The sequence below is a fragment of the Haliotis rufescens genome, unplaced genomic scaffold (assembly GCF_023055435.1).
Source record: "Haliotis rufescens isolate VD_foot unplaced genomic scaffold, xgHalRufe1.0.p SCAF_135, whole genome shotgun sequence".
Lineage (NCBI taxonomy): Eukaryota > Metazoa > Mollusca > Gastropoda > Lepetellida > Haliotidae > Haliotis > Haliotis rufescens.
This window is the reverse complement of record NW_025963819.1, coordinates 400,081-413,293: the sequence shown is the minus strand read 5'-3', so window position 1 is coordinate 413,293 and position 13,213 is coordinate 400,081. Positions and strand designations below refer to the sequence as shown.

Here is a 13,213-nt window from a genome sequence, read left to right as displayed (position 1 = left end):
GCTGGAATATTGCCGAGTGCGGCGTTAAACAAGAAACAAACAAACAGACATACCGTTATTCGTGGAATCATTGCTTAGCCATCCTATCGCTGGTGTGGACGGTTTCTCCGTGTTTTCATGTGCGACCATCGGCTCGGAATCGCGTCCACCATCTCTATTATTAATTCCAACGCAACTGTCATCACTGTTTTCCTTTTCGTCGAGGGTGAACATGACAGTTAAAAAAAGCACCACGCAGCCACTCACAGTGCACCTTACATACGTCGTTTGGGTTGTTGTCTGTTATCGGCTGTGCTCCGTCTCTACGCCTTGCACATAATCGCAGAGCCTATGCAGCCTGTAACCATATTAACATCGACGTGCAATTCCATCGCTACAGTTTAGAAATACTACATAAAAAACAGCAACATGTATTCATATACAATTAAATTTTGTAAAGTTGGAATGAACTGTTACGTATTCTTTCAAGAGTTGCCAATATAAAAAAAACATCATTCGAAACAAATCCGGGCCGCTTGGGCATGACCTTCACCTCTCCTTTCTCGTCCAGCAGCGCTCCGTCAGTCCAAGCGTAAGGCGTTTTATACATATTGTTCGGCTATGCACTATGATGTTCTTCTTATTGTTGCCTAACTGTTTTTAGTTTTGATTTATTAAATCGCATAATAGTATCCTCAATCTCATTGTTAATCTCATTTCACCATGTCTACAGATTTACTGTAGCCCACGTGCTGTGCCCACGTGTCGCCGTCCACCCGCGGCAATCAGGCATACTAATTTAGCTAATTTTGCCCGTCCGATCTCATAAATCGCCAAGGAATTTGTAGCCGTACACTAATTTATATGTGTATTAACATACTGGAATTGATTCAGTCCAAATCATGTGCAAAGTGAAGTACAGTAAGGCATATTTCATTCAAAATATGTTTGCACATTCTGCATGTTGATAACTCGTTGAGTATGCTTGTTGCGTCTCATTTGAAACAGTCATTGTCCTAATTGTATTTCTTAATTATGTATTTGGTGTTTCAAGAATATGTAGATCTACCATATTTTTGCTCATGATAAAATTTGCCTTGATAATCATCTTTCATAATTTGTCAACATCATGTTCAATTATTCATGCAAGTTATATAACGAACGACAATAAAAGAAATATTTATAATACTGAATGATACTGAAAGTACAGTCGGGCCCTGGTATCTTGCAGCAGACTTCTAATTATCTGCATATTTGATATAGCAAGACATGGAAAGAGATACACATCAAGAAACAGAATCATAAATCCGTAGCAAGATGCTTCTGCATTGTGTGTACTGTCCACTTCTTTTTGCGTGTCAGATTAGATAAATTGATCCAGTTATCCTCCCTGAGCTTGGCCTGGATCCTTCTCGGAATTGCTCACAATCACTTATCTCCGACATCTTGCAAAAGTGTGATGTTATGTTTAGAGTTCTTTTTTTTTGTCTTACAAAAACAACAAAGTGATATTCTTGGCTCTTGTTAAGTACAGTCAAATCTCATTAATCCGACACTCGTTAATCCAACAAACAGCTTTATCCGACACTAATGATAGGAACCGATTTAATCAATGCTATTTAGCCCCTCAATCCGACAGTCTCGCACTCTGACTCCAACACCTAATTTGCAACGAATTACTGAAATCACTCATTAAAAGTCTCGTTAATCCGACACAGTGATCAGCGTCACCGATCCAGGAAATATGACCTACTTCTAGCACAGATTTGTTAGCAACTGTGAGCTGTTACTAGTAGGTACAAAGACGGTCACTTCGTCTCTGGAGACTAACATTTACTGCTACTACTAGCTAACGGCAAAGGAGCATGTCTTTGATTTTCATTGGTCAACGAGTCTACATAGACGATATGCAAGCCGGGCTGTCTCAACAGAAAAATGAAAAGATTACCGCAGAGCAACTTCAGCCTGTAACCAGCTATCTTTCTAGATGTAGAAGTAGCACTTGAAATATACTGTGGTTGTTAAATAATTACAAATAGAATCTACATTATCATGAAGAAAATTATACGGTAACCATTGATCATTACATCACCAGCTGGTCACATGACCTCGTCATGCATCATCATCCGCCGCCATTTTGTGTAAGGTCACGTCATCTGTTCCACTCAACTTAGGCCTAGTTTAGGCTAGTTAGTTCTCTAAATAGAGCACAACAAACGTGGGTGTTTTCACAACAATAAATACTCTTCAATATTCCTGCCATTTCCACAAATGGGAACGTAATGTCGTGCATGTTTTCTTCAGGTAGCCTTGCATTCTTTGCGTCCCTAGAAACAACGTTGACGTGCACAAGCAAAGTCACGCATCATAAATGCCGTTTATTCTAAAAGAAAGAGTGATTTACCGCTAAGGTATGGCCTACTACCTATCGTATATTGTATTGGTATCAAGCGCCCATGTTTTAAGGTGAATCACTTGCGTCCAAAGACGATTGGGTCACGTTCCTTTTCATACTCGCTCGTTTCTTTTGGTCCAACTGGTAGTAATTACTAGTTATTACTGCTTACATAATATATATATATCGTATTTCGTTTACATTTCAGCAGTATGAATCTGAGGCAGAAAATTTATTCAAGCTCTGAAGTCCCAAACAACTGAAAATGCTCCAAAACACCATCACGTGACCCTGGTATTCTCAAAGTGCTGGTGAAAGTGATTGTTTTGTAAATGTTTGTTGATAGCAGAGAGGCTGATAGACTTTATAACAAGTCATGATCAACATTCCCTAACTGTTAGTTAATTACACTGGTCTACATCTGTATTGTTTCTTTGCAACTTCTGTCAACAAACTCAAATTTATCCATTTATACCTGAATAATTGTGTTGTTATAAGATTATGACTAGGCCTACAGCATCTAACTAACTGTAATCCGCTGGTAACTGAATGTCTGAAGACAAAATACCATTTTATTGATGAATGTATCTCCATTTAACTCATACAGTTTAGTGTAGGGTGTAATGTTTGAATGTTTTTGTTGACAGTAGCAGACACTACATCTGTCTATGAGCAATGGACAGAACTGAGAATACCTTATCATGAACAGTAGTGTGCACTGCTGGCAACATCCTGTTTTTGTAAGTATAATTGAATTCCCAATTATAATGTCATTGTACACACAAAAACAACATAGTGTAGTTTTTAAAAAGTGATCTGTTTGGCAGTGTTTTATATATTGTATATTTTCCTTTTCATTTTGTCTACTGGCCTGCATTAGTCCTTGTCATTTTCCTGTTATTTCTGATACATTCCAAAATAAGATTTGTCTGTACAGTACCAGCACACTTTAATAAGGACTAAGAGCAAATGTGCATATTTCTCAGTGTTTTAGTCAATTTGTGTTGTACCCAAATAGAGGGAATATTGTTACTGTAGTTCTTGTCATTCATTGTCTTGGCAGCAAGTGCCACATGTTTAGTTATACAAACTTACCAAGTTACCAGTGAAGATCAGGGTCAGAATAGGTCTTCAGCAAACCATTCTTGCTTTAAGAGGTGACTATCCTTGTCATAAGAGGCGACTAACGCGATTGAGGGGTCAGGCTCACAGACTTTGTTAATGCATGTCATCGTATCCCTTTTGGATGGATTGATGCTCATGATGTCAATTACTGGATTGTCAGGTCCAGATTTCATTGTTTACAGGCAGCTGTCAAAGCACGAATATTGCTTAGTACAGCATTAAACAACAAACAAACAAAGATAAAAGTTCAATTTTTTAAATAATCTTATGCCCTAGTATTATAATGTGCTATTTTTATCGATTATTATGAATACAGACTGTTTGTATCAGTTTGTAAGAGACAAACCAAGATTCGTACAACTATCTGCACATGCTTGTCATAACACAATTAATACGGTATCTTCAGGTTATGTATGTTTGTAAAAAGTTTGCTAGAAAGTGTCAACTTTGGTTGTAAAATCAGTATGTTCCTCACGACAGAACTAAATGTGCACTACTTTGTTGTGGTATTTTTTTGTTGAACTCGTCTCTGTCTTTCTCAAGTTATGTTTGTGCAAGGTGCCTACCTGTTTAGTTTAGACCTACATTGTAAATGTTGTGCACTAGACCATGGAGCCTGGTCACTACAGGGTTTACCCAAGCCTCTTAAAACTGGGGACAAATTTAATTTCTTATCTTAAATATATTGTCTTGTTTCTCTAATCATACTGTGAAAATTATGTTTTACGTACTTATCTACTCTCTGTGGAATTCCTAACCAATTAAATAAATATTTTTTATTATATTTGCAGATAACAAATTGCTATAGACAGAGCTCCTGATAAGCTTTTGGTGTTGTGGGTATTTTACCCATGCATTTTAAAATCATTGGGTATCAGTAATTCTATCTGGGTATTCAAATTTCTGTTACCCACTAGTTTTTACACATGTGGGTATTTAAGTTAAATATTTAAAAACACTATTCATCTAGTCCCTGCAAACTGGTGTCGTGTGGGTTCGAGAGCTTTATAGGACTCAAAAATACCACGATACTTCCACAAGAAAGTGTGATGGCAAATGATCATGATGTAACTGTCATCGTGGAGTTTGGCAAGGTTGACGGAATGCCCGTTTATAATTTCAAAATAAGTTGCTGATTTGCTAATCGAATACGCAGGGTTACTTCGCAATATTTTGATGATACGCACAAGTTTTATTTTTGTAGTGTATCTGTAATGTTCGTTGCGTATTTGATACGCTTGGATTATATTTTACTGTGTATTTCTGCATTTCTGATGCCTATTTCACGCAGATACGCAACTTTTCTGGAGCTCTGTATAGACTATTAAGGCAACTGCTATGTTATATTCTAACTCTTTACTTGATAATGGGACTCACCAGACTCTGCACTTGATACACAATGAAGTATCAACGTCTTTTCATTTCAGAATTGAAGTAGCAAGCGATAGCCTGTTGTCTGTTACTTTAAAGTATACTATAATGCATGTACTAATTCTTTATACTGTCAACATATACTGACATGATGCAAGTGTCCGTATAAACGAGGCACCACTGTAACATGTTTTGCTTGAGCAATTCTTCCTGAAAAGACCCCAAATTTGAAACGCAAGTCTAGTAATATTGTGCTCGATGTAGTAAGTCCAATTAATAATAGTCAATATGACAACACTAAAATCCTGTTCGGACTAGTTGACCCATCATTTTTAGGCACAGACTGCTCATGTAATTCAATATATGGTGACAATATTGCACGAGGTTCTGTTTTGTGTATTTCAATAACTTGCGCATTTATGAACTTTAACCTTAATGTAATCCTTTAATCCAGTGATGTTTTATTTTTACATTTCTTAAATAACCTACAATTGTTATGAAGCTGTCATTTTTTGTGTGGTCCCAGGAATAAATTCACCAGAAATGCATTCAAAATTTTTATCTGATTTTGAGCATGACGAACATGGCAGATATGTTTAAAATGTTGTTTTCTTCCACTACTCAGACATTTAAGTTATTGTACAGTAAGTCGTCTGTAAAAACATGTCGATTCTTTTGTTTGCATATTTAGCTATTCCAGAACTGTTAGATGATATTAAATTTCCGTAGAAGGGTTTTATTTCCATCTATAATGTCATTATGGTATACCAGTGTGTATGACAATTGTTTTGAAATTCATCAATATCTTCAAATATGATCTATTGTATCCAGTGACTGACATGTTAGAAAGAAGAAAGTTAGGCAGCACCCAATCAGAGAGAGTACCATTAGACACATGTGATCAAGTCCAATTCAACACATTGCCCTTACGTATAATGGTCTCTGTCCAACATTTTTCACGGATCTCTGTGTTTGAAAACCAACTCATCCTGATAACAGGTTTCTGATTATATTGCCTATTCACTTACACAAGATACACAATTTTGAGTAATAAACAGTTGAATGTAGAAATCAGTTAATGTTGACAGGAAGAGAACAATCATTATCTTAGGGTTATGTTAAATATCATTAAGGCTTTAATGACTTGTTGTCAAATAAGGAATACCGTATTCAACATAATAAGCGCCCAGGGCGCTCTCAAAATTAGAAATAGGGGGCGCTTATTAGAATATTATTTTGAGTTGAAAGATCGTAAATTTTGTGGTTTATGCTAACAGCCTGAAATGTTTACATACGACAGATATATTTTTCAAGAATTTAATTGCCCATAATTAAGGGTGATATAACACATGAGTGCGTATTTTACACAAATGAATAAGTCTTGTGTACATTCATCAATCGGAAGGGGTGCTGATTGGGATTGTTCACTAGCCAATATATTAGCAAATAGCCCCATGGGCGCTTATTAGATCGGGGCGCTTATTACGTCGAATGCGGTATACGCATTTATTCACATAAATATTCTGCCTCTGTGGTTTCCCTTTGTATAAGCATGTAGCATAGAATCTACCTTGCCCAGTGTATAATGTTGCTGCCCCTGTATTTCTTTTGGGTCACATTTGTGTCAGTTATTTTGTCTTTAGTTTATCATTAAATTAATCTACATATGAATATAAGTTGAAGTGCAAAATCATACATGTTTAAATCTAAAATCTATTTGGCAGGGGACGAGCGAATTTAATATCTGAATTAAAAAGAAAAGAAAAGTATTCATTAAACAAGCAAAAACACATGATGAGACATTTGAAATAGCAAAAATAAAATTCACACCTTTGGAAAATAATTATCAATATAATTAATACCAAGTGAATATATATTAGACAACTACTTTCTCGAAACATTATTCATTATCATTATTTCTCATCCATTCATTCTTGAAAACCTGTGTGTTTCTGTGTTTTGAAAAGGTAGTCATAACATCCTTTGTTATAGCAGCGAAATGAAAGCATGAAGGATATATTTCGGATTTTACAAAAAGCTCACCTGTGTTATGTTATTAGGAAATATTTTTAGTATTATTTCTTTTAATTTTCATAATGATTGTGTCACTAAATAACATATTTATTCGTATTTCAATAATTTTGATAAAAAATCATGAGTAGGTATTTCTCTAGTTGCAACAGAAAACAATTCCTAAATCATGACAGTATTAATGCTGACAAAAATTAATGCCATCATTATAGTAATCGTTTCCTTCAAATAATTGGCACCTTTCTTGAAACAGTGCAAGGTGTGATGGGGGGAGGTATGTGTTGTGTGTCGTGAACAGTTCCACTTATTGTATACGCAGCGAGCTATGCGCGTTTGCAGACAACTGTAGACAGGAGTCGAGTTTAAGATATTCGTACTTCCACTGTTGAAGATTTCAATCTTAGATAAGCCGTCTTACAATCGTGCTAAGATGGGTTTGTGAAAGTGGCATAGGACAATTGTATGGTGATTGTAAAATTGATTGTAGCCGCCTAAGATCGATGTAACTAAGATTGTTCTGTGCAACTAGGCCCAGGTGTCGGTAACTTTTAGGTGAGGTTAGGTCGCACCCAGTGCAGGTAACATTTCCAGCCATAAGTGGAAAACTGAATTCTTTTAGAACTGGCTGCAAGTCTTTTCGAATCCAGGAAACAAAAGTTCATGAAAGTAGTGAAATACACAGGTGGTCTGAATGCATTGAACTTGCAGGACTCTTCACAATTACCACTAGAACAGTCACTCATGAGGTTACAATCACAACAGACACTTTGAGACTTCTGTTTAAGGTTGTTTACTTGATATCATGATATGAAAAGGCATGTACAGATTCACACAAAATAAATTCTGGAGCACATTCTCAAGGGGTTTTTTTTCTTTGAATTTATTTAATATTCAAAATAACTGAAAATAAAGTGTTTCAATTTTTGCTTAACTAGTGCAGCCAATATTTTGGTGGTGCAACCTGCTTAGTTCACTTCGTTGCGCCTTGTGCAGGTGGTAAGACCCTGAATTATAGACCATTGATTATCATTGTTATTTTTGTCATATTTTTTATTTCAGTTGGCACACAATAGCATCCCTCCTGATCAAGTGAAAAGGAATCCTATGACACCGCTTGATCTTTGTCTGACATGGAAATCTGCAAATCAATTAATGGTGGAAGAATAACATCTGGTTAAAAAAATTATGTGGAAAAGTCAGCGGGTCAGAAATCACCCACATAACTGCTGTTATCTGAACACAGTTCAGGTTTGATATCCATGAACTTTTCAGGTATTGAGGGGTTGTGGGGTCCAAAGTCATCTGAAAATTATTGAACACATGAATAATGGACATGAAATGTAAATTACAACATAAAATAGAATGGTCATGTGTGTAAAGACATGTCATGTTCAATGGTCACTTTCAAATTTATCTTCTTTTAAGGTGGTCGAAAATAACATGGCTACAAATATACCAACACACTTTTGTTGATATATTTTAACCAAATTCAGTCTGTAGATGTGTTATGTTCAGGTACCAAGCGCTGAAGTCAGCTAATGTTTGTTTGTTTTAACCTTCAGTTGTTAAAAACTTTTACTTTTCTGACAATCCCAGCCGTGGTGTCTCTAGATTAATGTTCACAAAAATCAGTCCACCTTGGTGATTCTGTGTTAGAATAGGTCCACTGCAACCTATCCTTGTTATAAGGGACGAGTTAAGTGATTGGGTGGTCAGGTTCGGTGACTTGGTTAGTTGCTTGTTATTGTAACAAGATGACAGTGATAATATGACTGGTTTTTCCAGGCCAGACTGAATTATTTCCAGGTTATCTTCATATAGCTGATAAAATATATATGGCGGACTGCTGTGTTTAATAAAACTAAGACAATCACTGAAATCGGATCAGATTCTAAATATGGCCGCCATGTCAACCATATTGAATTTGTCAATGATGCTAAATTATATTACATTGTACTTTGGGGCATAGTATGATTTTTGTAACTGCTGTTACTTTTGTTCTTCACATGTGCCCCCTTATCTACATTTAATGCATTTTCGTTTAGTCCTTTTGGTTTTATGCATATACCGGTAAATTGGAGTGATGAATGAATTGGACAAAATATCAACACTGTAAATGGTGACACAGGAGTGTATTAAATGTTATGAATTTATCTAAGTGTTATAATAAAAATGACTTTGAGAAAACAGCCACATAAGTACCATTTATCAGAGCGGCAAATCAGTTCTAGAAATGTGAATTTTATTGGGATTCCAAACTGTATATTTGTTCAAGATAAGGATTTGAAATATCTGATGTTGGTTCTTTTTGTAATGTTGGAAGATAAACATAAATACAGTCATCCCTTGCTAAAACACCCTTCATGATACCACAGATTGGGTTAAACTTCAGGTAAAATATATGGGTCACATAAATTTAAATACTTCTCCTTTCCTTCCCCCCCCCCAAAAAAAACAAACAAACAACAACACATTTTTAAGCATATCAACAATTCTGCTCTGAATTTATGCAAGTTTTTTATTTTTATAAATGTTTTTATTGTTCCCAGAGTTGTAGATTAATACAGTATTCCGTCAAAAACATATTTCGGTTTGCATAGAATGGCACAATACACTCTTTAGAATATAAAAGGGTTGAAAACAAACATTGTCCTATTTCAAACCAAAATGGTTGCAACACACAGTCAGACTCAAACATATCATGTATCAACAGAGAGCTATGAATCAAATGCTGAGAATAAAGGTAACCATTTTTGTTAAAGTTACTTTTGTCATCCTTTTTTATAGCAATAAATTTCTCGATTGAATATATGTTTTTAAACAATTTTAAAAGTATATCTAATTTCGATTTGGTTCCTTTAATTCCACTTACATGAATATGCCTTTTTCCCAATAAAACTATATGATTGAATAAAGTATTAGAGTAGTTAGAACCAAACCAAATAAGATATTTTGTCAATTTAATTTTTTGTGGAAGATAATTGTTAAGGCAAAGTTCGAGATCATTCCAAAATTGTTTAGTTTCATTACATTCCCAAAAGACATGGCTGACGTCCTCATTGACAGCATTACAAAAGTTACAAACACAGTTGTCTACAAGATTCATTGTTAATAGTTCCTTATTTGTGTAGATAATTCCATGTAGAAATCTGTATTGAAAATCTAAAAGTTTTACATCCTTCAGTTTATATCTATAAACAGTAAATATCGTTTTCCAATTAAAATCACAGTGAAAAATTGGTTGCCATTTATTACAAACTTTAAGATTATTTTCATTTGATATTAATTTATCATAAAAGATTCTAGCGCCTTTTACAGGCTTAGTCAGATCACTTAAGCAACTGTTTATATACAAATTCTGTAAAATAATTTTCTAGTTTTCTTGATTGTTATTTTCCATGATTCTGGTATATGCAATTTATGCAAGTTAGTCCTGTTGTAAGGATGTACAGATGGTCATGAAGAGTGTTCATTGTATACATCTAGACTTTGGACATATGTTTGCAATCTATTTGATTAAGTTTAGTCATATTTTTATTTGAAATACTATGTGCTTCTTAAAACACTTGCCTTCAAATATTTGTACTTATGTTTTTGATCGTGCAACTTTCTATGTACTTATCGGGTTGGAATGATCAAAAGGGTAGCAGTTGCTAAGCATAATGCCAGATAATAAATCTTGAAAGTGTGCTTTCACTAATTGTTGTATCAATAGGCAGAGAAATGTGTGAATGTAAAATATTTGAAATATTTCATTTGAGGTTTGAGATTAAATGCAAATTTTACAGTATTTTAATGTCCAGGTTCGAGATATCGTCTGCATGTCAATCTACAATGATGAGTTATCTGTTGTGAGCACCTCCTCAGAAACTACTGGACCACTGAAGCTGAAACTTCGCATTTGTTGATCACATCAGAATTTGTTCAAGACGTTCAAATCCAAATTCCAGTATGATCTTTGCACTTAAACTACACTGGTAGCTGAAACTTCTTATTGCCATTATTCAGTCAGTTTTGTACAAGTTCTAATGAAATTTGGGAGTAAAAAAATATTTCTGATTTTTCATAATTCATAATTTTGACCTTGCTTTAACCATGCTTTTAAATTCTATCAAAATGCATATTTGTGTATGTTATGGGATTCAAAAAATATTTCTGGTTTTTCATAATTCATAATTTTGACCTTGCTTTGACCATGCTTTTAAATTCTATCAAAATGCATATTTGGCAATGTAAACTTCTCTAAATTTGCCAGACTGAGGGAGCTGAATTTGTGCCGTGTGTGTTTCTCCTCAAGATGACAGCATGATTTGTTCAGATATTTTAGTGTTTTTAGTCCTCAGTATTTATATGGAAAATATAAAAAATATATATATGCAGGGTAGCAATGATAGTCTCTGTATAGTGGTTGTCTCTTTTGTCATTATAAAGTGTTGACTACATGTCCAGGTGAGCTACACTGTTGTAGCACTATTTTTAACCAGCCTATGGGCTATCATTACCAAATTCATTCACCTATCTTTGGCAAATATTGTAGCCTTATAGATAAGAAGAATAAAATAATAATCTGTATGTTTAAATTATACATTTAACTCGTTCAGTTTTTTTTTTTTGTGGTTTCAGATATCCGCTTTAATGAAGTCATGAACTGGACGCTGCGCTCTTGATTCCAGCACTAATATTGTCATGACCAAATGTTAATAATTTTCATATTCAGCAAGTTGAAGATGACTGACACCATCTTTAAGTTTCACAAATATGTTATTCAGAAGTTTTTTGTTTTCACTACTGATTTATATATAGTATTAAAAAATGGATTTCTGCAATAGAATAAAGTATTGAAATACATGTGATACTAGTTGTGTTTCCGTCACCATAGTGTGGATGTTTTATGCTGTTTGGCTGTTTGAGAGAAAAGTTGGCCTAATGGTCTAAAATGCTTCAACACTGCAGAGTTGTGTCGATTGGTTATGTGAGGATCCATTCTGATCACTGGTTTGGAGAATAGTGACCTAAAGCTGAACAGATGGACATGTGGCAGTGTGATTTGTAAGGGAGACACAAATTTATGCAACCACATGAGGTATTGTGGTGCTGATACGAAGGGTCGTATTCTGGATTTCAACCCATGACCAGGACATCCTGGCACTAACTGCACATCAAGTTCCATCAACCATGACAAGTGGGCCACCTGTGCACCCAAGTTTCTCTCACTCTACTTTGGCATAATTGCAGTACCATAAAGACAGAAATTAATAAGTAGGGTCTGTGTGGCTAAGAAAGCAGTTTCTTGTCACTTTTCAGCATGTATTGGGTAACCCTAGCACCTTGAGATACAGTAACACCTGCGTCTGTATCAGGAATGACCCAGTTTTATATCACAATTAGACATATATTGGGAAGGAACACTAACCTTAGAACCTTACGATTCTTCTGAGGGTTCTTTTGAGATACCGCAACAGCTGTGTCTGATTCCAGAAAAATCCAGTTTTACATCACTGTCGGACATGCATCTGGTAGAAACCCTAACCCTAGCACCTCATGATTCATGTTTCTGTTGAGATTTTGGTACATCTGCGCCTGATTCAAGGATAATCCAGTTTTACATCACTGTCGGACATATATTGTGTAGAAACCTTAACCCTAGCACCTTATCATTTATGTTTCTGTTGAGATTTCATAACATCAGCGTCTGTATCGGGAATAACCCACTTTTACATCACTGTCGGACATATAATGGGTAGAAACCCTAACCCTAGCACCTTACCATTCATGTTTCTGTTGAGATTTCATAACATGTGCGTCTGTATCAGGAATAACCCACTTTTACATCACTGTCGGACATATATTGAGTAGAAGCCCTAACCCTAGCACCTTATCATTCATGTTTCTGTTGAGATTTCATAACATCATCGTCTGTATCAGGAATAACTCACTTTTACATCACTGTCGGACATATAATGGGTAGAAACCCTAACCCTAGCACCTTACCATTCATGTTTCTGTTGAGATACGAAAACATCTGCGCCTGATTCAAGAATAATCCAGTTTTACATCACTGTCGGACATATATTGAGTAGAAACCCTAATCCTAGCACCTTATCATTTATGTTTCTGTTAAGATTTCGTGACATCTGCGTCTGATTCAAGGATAATCCAGTTTTACATCACTGTCGGGCATATATTGTGTAGAAACCTTAACCCTAGCACCTGATCATTCATGTTTCTGTTGAGATACGAAAACATCTGCGCCTGGTTCAAGAATAATCCACTTTTACATCACTGTCGGACATGTATTGAGTAGAAACCCTA

At 35.3% G+C, this 13,213-nt stretch overlaps 1 long non-coding RNA gene across 5 annotated transcripts; it reads left to right on the top strand.

Moving 5' to 3' along the window:
* Nucleotides 1-432: 432 nt before the first annotated feature.
* LOC124139106 lies at nt 433-11,749 on the top strand. 5 transcript variants are annotated; one of them, XR_006861735.2, is made up of 5 exons: nt 433-571; nt 2,583-2,691; nt 3,022-3,114; nt 7,961-8,149; nt 11,525-11,749. It is a non-coding gene; the product is annotated as an uncharacterized LOC124139106 (long non-coding RNA). The 5 variants fall into 5 exon arrangements; XR_007220563.1 differs by adding an exon at nt 2,284-2,390 and having other exon boundaries at nt 466-571; nt 2,586-2,691; nt 7,961-11,749; XR_007220562.1 differs by adding an exon at nt 2,284-2,390 and having other exon boundaries at nt 466-571; nt 7,961-11,749.
* Nucleotides 11,750-13,213: the final 1,464 nt, after the last annotated feature.